At 26.4% G+C, this 9794-nt stretch overlaps 1 protein-coding gene across 1 annotated transcript in view; it reads left to right on the top strand.

Moving 5' to 3' along the window:
• Positions 1-1879: 1879 nt before the first annotated feature.
• The window catches only part of LOC113368157, a 501979-nt gene continuing 494064 nt past the window's right edge, over positions 1880-9794 (top strand). The window contains exon 1 of the mRNA XM_026609725.1: positions 1880-1906. The gene's annotated coding sequence lies outside the window, so the exon portion shown is untranslated. The remainder of the gene's footprint in view (positions 1907-9794) is intronic.

Here is a 9794-nt window from a genome sequence, read left to right as displayed (position 1 = left end):
TATTTTGTGGTGCTTTCTCATATAAATCAAATTTGAAAATCTACCATCTGATTTGACATGTTTGAGCTTTGAAATAAACATCAGAATCTACATGCATATACTTGATGTTTAGTTAATATATTCGATTTGTTAATTTATTTATGAAGTGACTGATTAAGCTGTTTCATTATTTTTTTACATATATGTCAAAATTAATTAATTTTGATCCAGCAAAATTTTTGGTCCTAGGAGGGTTGTTGTTCAGAAATAGGTCTGCCATCTAATAGCTGCGAAAGCTCAGCTTTCATACATGTTCTACTACTTGATGCAAACACCTATAAATCTTTATTCTTGAATTTTAATATTATAGATAATGTTATTAAAAAATTATTTGTGTTTTTTCATTAAATTATTTTATAATATTTCAAAATTTATATTTCAAATTTATGTTAAAAATCATTGATCTAACGGATCGTAGCTAGGCTCTACATCGGTTCGTAGCAAGACTGTTTGAGTCATCTCTATAATAGAGATGTCTCTATAATAAAGACATCTCTATAATAGAAACACTCTATTTCATTATTATATTCATGAAGGATCATTTTTTTATCAAACTTATTATTAAATATTTTATTCTTACATGCCATTTACCATTATTTTATATTTGTTGAGTGGTAACAAGGAAGTTTGTAGCAATTCCACTATAATTATATTAATAAACGTTATTGTTTAGATCCAGCCACCTACAGTTTGAATTTAAACTAGTGGTGCATGGCATCGTGCCTTAAGGCAACTTGCTTGAAATCCTTTACCGTAGTTTAATTTTAAAAAAAAAGCTTTAAAATTTTTTTGGAAACTGAAAAAAAGAGATTTTTGAGAATTTTGATTTTTTTTAAAAAAATGACTTTTTTGAAAAAAATTTTTTCTTCGAAATTATGAAATATTTTTCTTACTTTGAATTTTACTGAAATATCATTATTACTAATACCTTAATATGAAAATATGGTAAAGGATGGGTAAAGACAAGTTGCATTTGTGTTCTTAGATTATCACATTAGAGTGCGGCAGTGTATAAAATGTTGGGTGAACAAAAGTTTGTAACATGGAAAACGCAATTCATAGTAAATTCCAATAGAGTGGGATACTATATAAAGCTAAATATTTCGAAATAATATTTAATGTTAATACAAATAAATAAATAATTAAATAAAATATATTTATAAATGTATTTGTATTGTGTATACGTGCACCCATCCTAGTACTATACATCTTATATAAACCAGACAAAATGTATTCTTGTTACCTTTTTTTGAAAATAATTAACTTGACAGAAAAAACCTTTTAACTAGTATTTCCTAATTGAATTTAAATTCATTGCAAATGGCTTAATATATATTACTATACTGTAATTTTCTTACTGTGTACAAATTATACTATTAATTTGTATTCATTTACAAGACGAAATTTAAATAATAATTATTATTCCTCACAATAAAACTTCATAAGATCTGTTATTTGAGACATTTGTTGGTAATTGAATCGTTTACAATATTGTCTAACATAATAAGTACCTAAAGTTATTGAAACTACTTCAAAATTGTCATCAAAAACTATTACTCAGTAAAAACGCAAACATCTTCCTTCTTTTGTGAATTATAAATTATATAAAACTCTTTTTTTATTTAATCATCTCATTATTATTTATTTATTAATATTGTCTTCTCTATTATTCTCTACTATTTGCAATAATATTAATTCAATGATTTGTTTATGATATGAGTTTATAGTATTAATTTTAAAAAATCCGATCTAAATTATAACTTTTACTTTTTTCAGAACAACTAGACCCGAATTAAAAAGCGCAGACCCGGAAATATGGGACAAAATGTGTCGTCCCGTAGCATGGACCTGCCTTCTATTTTTCACCGTAAGTTTATTTGAGTTTCGATAATTTTACTAACTAGTTTCTGCATTAAAATAAATTATTGCATAAATGAACAACAAATATTCATAAAATTTGTAATTCAGAATTTTTAATTCTTATAATTAGAGAACCGGTTGAATAATACAATATCATTTATTTATTAGTTGAAAGTGAATGTAGCTCGACTCTATTAATTTAAATTTTAGTTAACAGTAGTATAGAATACCAATTGACATGAATATACTAAAAGTAATCTTTACTTTTGAAAAACACATTATTTCTCTGTTGCTCGACAATAAGAAATTAGGTCACTTTTAATGACATTTACTTTTTCAATTAAATAAAAACAAATAAGTTAAAATAGTATAAAATGCTAAAAAATTTAAACCTACATTTTTAAAATAAAAATCACGTTCCACTCCCAAGAGTTTTTCTATTTCTCTCTCATTGAAATCCTAAAACTATGTAAGGTTTATTACAGGAATAACTTCCCGGTCGGAATTTCTTATAAGCGGTCCTTTTCCCTAAATATTTTGACGTCAGATATTCTCGTACATAAATAGCAGAAATGTCAGAAAGGACATAAGTAAACTGGCAAATCTTTATTTACAGAAGGAGTTCCAAAATATAAGCAGCTTAAGTGATTTAATTTAAAGACATGAATACTGTTATAAATATTGATTTAATTTTTATTGTTTTGTAAGACACATCTGCGTATATTTTATAATAAATTGTTATGAATTGTTCAGAATGGTAACAATAATTGATTTTATAACAAGACCATACACATTTTTATTCATATATTGGCAGCTGCAATTGAAAGAATATCTTGACCAGATAAATCCATAAATATTATATCAGTTTTGATTCTTCGTGTACTTTTATAGTTGTTTTTTGTATTTGCTTTGTGATTTTTTTATCTGTATGATTTGTGCAAGCAATTATCGTGGCAATAAATTTATTTTCTTTACACAAAGATGTGTTGTCATATGAAACAGCAGTGTGTCTGCCTTGTAAAAGTTCTAAGGATCCTTCGTCTACACTATCCTGGAAAATATAAAATACTATTTATACCATTTTTTTTAATTTTGTAGGCAATACTTAATACCTCATAAATGACGAAAATATATTGATCTATTGTATCCAGCGAAGAATTGCTGATATAATACACCTAAAATAAAATATAGATACTTAATTCAAATATTTGAAATTCATGTTTCCGATTGTTCTACAATAAATACTACATGAATTATACAATTTTTTTCACTAGATAAAATTATAAAAAAAAATTCTGAATACCGAATACCATCTTATTTTATAATTTGTAATGGTTACTTACTGTTAAAAGATACATCAGACATATTATTGAAAAAGCGACAGTTATGGTCAACAAAACAGGATCCTTAGTCAGCCAGGCCCATAATATAGGAAACTCTGTCCACCATCTTATAACTTTATCATAACACTAAAAAATCATCAACCATAAATAAAAAAAATAATTAATAATTATTTATGCAAAATGTTCTACTGACTTCTTTGCAGGTTAGAATGATGTAATCCACCACATGAAGATGCCAAGGTATCTAAACATATTTTAGTATATAACTTTCAATTATTTTTTCAATATTTCTAATATATAGTTACCGGTTCTGTTTTTTTAAATTGTTCCAGAAACTTATATATTTCACCGTATATTGTAGAAATTGTAATGATAGTAAACAATACCATTATGGAAATTTTGATGTATAAATTGTTTCAAAAATGTTTTATGTTAAAAAAATATTATTTGACATACAAAATATTCCAATTGACACCTGTCACTAAAATCACTAGATCGATTGTCATAAAATTATATAATTTCTTGACATAAAAATTTTTGATCGAGAATCTACTTAAAACCAAAGAATTTAATACCAAAACTATTTCTTGCAGGAGTGTATGATAGCTTTGTTAAAAAAATAAACAAAATCCAAATGAGTATAAATATTTAAGTTATTTCAACCAATTCAATTTTAAGTACATACTATAACAAATTTACATAATATAACCTTTACAAATGAATATTAATTTTATCCTCAGCAACTTTTTGCAAGTCAGAACATTCCATATTAAATGTACTATATTTCTTATTTATGTACTTCAGTTATCTGATATTGTACTGCTTACTGCCATAAAAGATCATGAGAAAATATCAAGGTAGATATAACTGATTGAAATACATAAGAAGGCTTTTATCTTAATAATAATACATTGCGTATATGAAGTTTGTGTATAAAATAAAGTGTAATGCGCGCGCGCCATTATTTAATTTGGACTTCTTAGAAAATTGCTTCGCTTCACATAAAGGATTCGCAAATGTGTTTGTCCAGGGATTATATATATAAATAACATATATACATAGACATAAATGTTAGTCTAAAAATTATAAAAATCAATGGATTAATATTGCAAAGGTTGATACAAACGTCGATATTTTAGAAAACCTGTTTTTGAACATTATATTTTTTATACAACTAATTTTTATTGTATTCGATTTTTATAAAAAAGCTATTAGCTCAAGTAATTAAAAAAAAATTAACAGCTTATTTCGAGCTAATGATATTATTCGTTTTTGACGGAAATTATTTTCTGTGCAATTTTATTGTGTGCAACAAAAAAAAGTTACCAGGATCCAGGTTAAATAACCAGGATTAAATAATTTTGAAAATAACTAATTATTTGTTGTTTATGCATATTTTTTACATAATATGTATAAACCGGGTATACATTATACGGGTGTAAATATTTTTATGATAGTAAAACAAAGATCGGTTATAGAATTGTAAGAGTGCTCTCATAAATCTTGTTCTCTTGGCTATATTTATCAATTTAAATTTTTTAGCTGTTATTCATCAAATAAAAAACGGTTTTACAACTAAAAAACAGGTTTGTACTATTTTCTTCTAAAAAAATATGGTTTCAAAACAATTTGTAATCTATAGCTTTTTGAATAATATTATTGTTTAATGAAATAAAATTAATCTTAATAATTAATATTCTAGTTCCTTCACTAAGTAAATATGAAATTAAATATTTAATAAAAGTTTATTAAATATAATTAGAGAAATATTGTAGTAAACATTTAATCATAACGAAGAATTACAAGCATTGAGTCGTCTTCTAATAGTAGCCATATGTCGAAACAAATATTTTCTTGTTGAAATGAACAGATTATGAGGGAAAAATACTTACATATATTATTTACTTCTAGTTCATTTGCAAATAAATATTTATACATATTAGATTTTTGTCTGGCTAAGTTTTCTGAAATTTCAATATTATATGTGAAAATTTCAAGCTTTGAATTTTTGATACTGAATTGGGTATTATGCAATCACCCAATCTATCTAAGATTGCTAAGATTTATGAGAATTTTTTTTTATCAACTTCTAGTCCATTTGCGAATAAATATTTATATATTTTTAATTTTTGTCTGGCTGAGTTCACTGAATATTCTGAATATTATGTGAAAATTCCAACCTTTGAATATTTGATATTAGATTGGGTATCTTGTAATCACCCAATCACTCAATTTTCAATGAACTGCATTTTAGTAAGATTGCTATCGATTCGAATATTTTTTGTGCATCTATAAAAGAATTGAAAAATGGGCGTAATAAAATCATTATAAGTGTTTGCAAGTTATGGTAATAGAGTTTATAAAATACGCAAGAACTAGTGGTGCATGGCACCGTGCCTTAAGGCAAATGTGCTGGAACTTCCCGTACCGTAACGAAATGATCAAGGAATTCATTTTCGATTTTCGGCCCATTACTATAACTACCTTATGGGAAGTTAATAATCAATAACAGTTATATTAATTTATTTAAAATCATCGTATACAATTTGCAATAAATTATTCGCATAACATGACTACGGTCATTAAAGAGCTTACATTTGGGTAGGAAAGCCCTGTCGTTTTCAAATAATAATTTAACCACTATCAACGCACATAACCAAGGCCTATCTACTATAATAAACAATAGTTATCTTGTGAATGTGAAACATGTGTTTCTTATGCCTTGTATTTTCCGGGCACATCGTCCTTATTTATTGTTTAGGGCTGCCGCGGTATAAGCCGCATATATTTATTGCGACTTCCACAAATGGGTCAATTACATTCAATTCAGAATAGTTTGATTAAACACTTTTGTAAATTTATTGCTGAAAGAAATATATTTGAGATTATATATTTTAAAACATACGTTTTCATCTGGCAAATATACTTGTTAACTTTGAAACGAATTATTGAAATTTCAACCGATTTAAATGATCCAAAAATTGGTAATGATCGGAAGAAGTGATAATTTGATTTGGGCAAAGGCAAGCAAGAGAACTAAGCATTCCATTTGAATGATTTAAAAAACTTTCTCCTTGTTTTGATGAAAAGAATTTTTTGGGATTTTTTTGTTATTTCAATTTATAATAATCTATTTGAAAACATTTAATATTCCTCAAATATTTCATTAAGGTACGTGAAATTCCAGCGATTTGCCTAAAGGCACGATGTCATACACCACTAGTTCAATTATTTTTTTAATAATGTTTTCCAAAAACAATTAATTGAACTACTGATGTTAAGTCCTCTCTCACTGTGATTCATTTTAAATAAATAATTTATCACAATCCAGTAATGTGGATAATTGGATCAGAGATATAATTCAAAATCTTGAATAGCTAGTGGACTATATCTTAGAAGCGAGATTCTGCTAAGAGATTCTATATCTCGAACCATTTATAATTCAGTAACACGGTTTATTAATCTTATATCAGACATTGTGCTGAATGAATGGGCCGGGAAATCTCTCAAAAGGAAATACATGTACGTATATGTGCGAAATACATGCTCAGTTCGGTTGTACAGAGTGGAAATAATGAATAATTTAAATTTAATACCGAGGATGCATTATTATAGATCATTGTACTAGAATTACAAAGCAATTTATTGTGCAATGAATTTATCATGAGGCGCCAATAAACAACACTTGCGCGCGATTTCATGCATTCGAATCATAATCGCATTTGTGTTTTTACGGTTACACTTTTTGTGTAAATAATATTGAATAAATTTAATTTGATTATGGATACTAGTGTGAAGATGTTATCATGTTAATTAATGTTATTGTTTTTGTGCTGTGTAAATAATTTTAATGTAACCGGCTTATTGATTTCACACGGTTTATCGACGTAGAACTTAATATAAAAAGTCAATTTTTATTCACGTTTATTTATGCACTTGTTTTTTTTTTCAAATTAATTCAATGGAGGCAAAATTTTAACTTTTAAATTGTTTGTTGAACACGCCATTTTTTTTAATTCTGGTTCATTTAATTGAGTGTAACTAAGTAAAAAATATTTTAAACTTGACCTTTAGCATTTATACACATCTTGAACTATATATTGAATTATATAGTTTAGTAAAAGTTCGCTTTATTAAATTCTTTATTGAATGCGTAATTATTTAAATGTGCTTAATACATTTTATATATCCTATTTGAACTTCAATTAAGCAAGTTAAATAAAGAATATCATAAAATATATCTCTAAAATTTATACATATCTTTATTTCAGTGAAGAATATCATAAAATAGATCTCTTAATGATCTCTAAAGTTAGATATTTAGATATTATATATTTTTAAATTATAAATTGGAGCCTTAAATTTATAATATGTATTAGATAAAATTTTCATTCAGTTCTGATCAAATTATTTTATCTCATATGAATAGTTTGAAATAAGCGATTTTAACTAGAAGATATTTTGAAATTCTTGCATATTTTCAATTCAAATTTTTGAATATTTATATCATTGAAAAAGTTTGGAAAATCTATTACGATCGTCATCTTTAGTTTCGAAGGTGCAATTGATAATTAGATAATTTAGCTCGAATTTCATCAGAGGAATGATTAATTTGTAATTATAATATCTATTTATTACCTTCCATAAGAAAAATTTATTAACTTTTCATGGGGTAAGGTCTCCTGGACATTTTGGCACACCTTAGATAAATTTGATGTCTGTGTGTGTAGTATGTACAGATACAAGTTTTTTAGAAAACGTTCGATTCCTATTGATGGGGAGACGTGCTCATTAGTTTTTGGCAACCGCTGGTGCAGCCATTTTGAAGACACAAACAAAAAGTCCCAAATATTTAGTTCTCTAGAGCATGGAGCGTTCGATTTGAATTTTCCAAAAAACATTTCACTTCTATTAATAGACTAAAGAATTTGTTAAATTTTTAGAAAAGCAGGTCCAGCGTTTCTGCAGATCCATCAAAAATGCTTAAAGTTATTCTGAATCGTTTGAGACCAAATTTGGCAAATGTGTGTAGTGGTAGATAGTTAGTACTTTAATCTGGTATGCAAGTGATCATAATTAAAGTATAAAAATTAAAATAATTCTTTGGAATCAAAGTTTTGTAAAAACTTGGTGCTTGCGAGATTTTATACTATGCGTACAAAAGAACTAGTTTTGAATCGTTTTTAAAACAAATATGTGAGAAAAACGAGAATAAAATATGATAATTTCTATCTTAAAATAAAAATTGAATAAAAAGAATGAGTTGGAAATTTGAGGATAATCTAGAACATTGTTACGAAGTTGCAGATTGTAGTTAAAATCACTATCATGATACGCTTATGATAGTGGTTATCATAATAGTATTCTCATACCTTGAAATTAAAATAGTTCAGTTGTTATTAGTTTTGAATGGAAATATCGTTTTTTACACCTACAAATATACACGAATGCTAAATATCAATTTCCCTCTACCAATAAAAATTTAATTAAATTTCCAATTTCCATATATCAAAATTTCCTAATAAGCTTGAGATCCTGCTGAATTGCTCCTGATCCTTCCCGTTTCCGCAGTTCGTGAGGAGTGGATACCATATCCTAGACATATGGTCGATTAATAATATGCAGATATAAGACTGTTCCTGTTCCTGTTCGATACCCGACTAAAACCATAATCCGTTATCCATTATACCGGATTTCTCGAGAATGATCAGAATGTCCATTACGGGGCTCATGATTGAATCCTAATAATGCAATATATAAATAGACGCTGTGTCCCGTGTACATTATTCAGTCATTATATACATCGTTTTCGGTTGATTTGATCTACAAACACAATTTCATATTTGTAGATAATCAATATATACATATATATACACAAACTTAAAATAAATTAGATTTAATAAATAATACAGTTTTGGATAAAGATTTGTGGACATACGTTCTATAATCAAGGGAATTTGGGGTAGCGATTTATGTATATACAAGTAATAATCAAGAATTGATATTTTGAGTTTTCTTATGTTATTGGATATTTAAGTAATTTTTATTTTTCATTGTTCGAGCCAACTATGTCGTTTCATAAAAAAATTAGCATTGTTAAATACAAGGTTGGTGGAAGCATCGGGCAACCCAGTTTTGCACTAACGGCCTAAAGGTTAATTTACATGATACTTTTTTTTAAAAAATAGTTATTACATATCAAATTAAACTAAATTAATGTTTAATCAAAATGGAAATAAATAAAAATGTTTTTTTCTCACAGGAAAAATGCTTTTATTTCAAGTGTCAGAGTATTCAATACGAATCTGTAGTTTACAATTTCATAATATCGTTTTCTAAGTTTATTATAAATTGTATAAAAACATGCCCTATAATCAATTTTAGATATTTTAGGCTCTATTGTTTATTTATTAATGTGTCAGTTTTATTATACTTTGTAAGATCTAGTATAAATCTATTCAATTTTTCTTATGTTATAGATGAAACTATACTTTTTTAACTTAAAAAATGTATGTATTTCATTATATAATGTAGTTCACACTTGAAGAAAGT

Source organism: Ctenocephalides felis, unplaced genomic scaffold, assembly GCF_003426905.1.
Source record: "Ctenocephalides felis isolate EL2017-DRISC unplaced genomic scaffold, ASM342690v1 CF-g0.4_SCAFFOLD_01170, whole genome shotgun sequence".
In the NCBI taxonomy this organism is placed as follows: Eukaryota; Metazoa; Arthropoda; class Insecta; order Siphonaptera; family Pulicidae; genus Ctenocephalides; species Ctenocephalides felis.
This window is presented reverse-complemented; position numbering and strand designations above follow the sequence as displayed.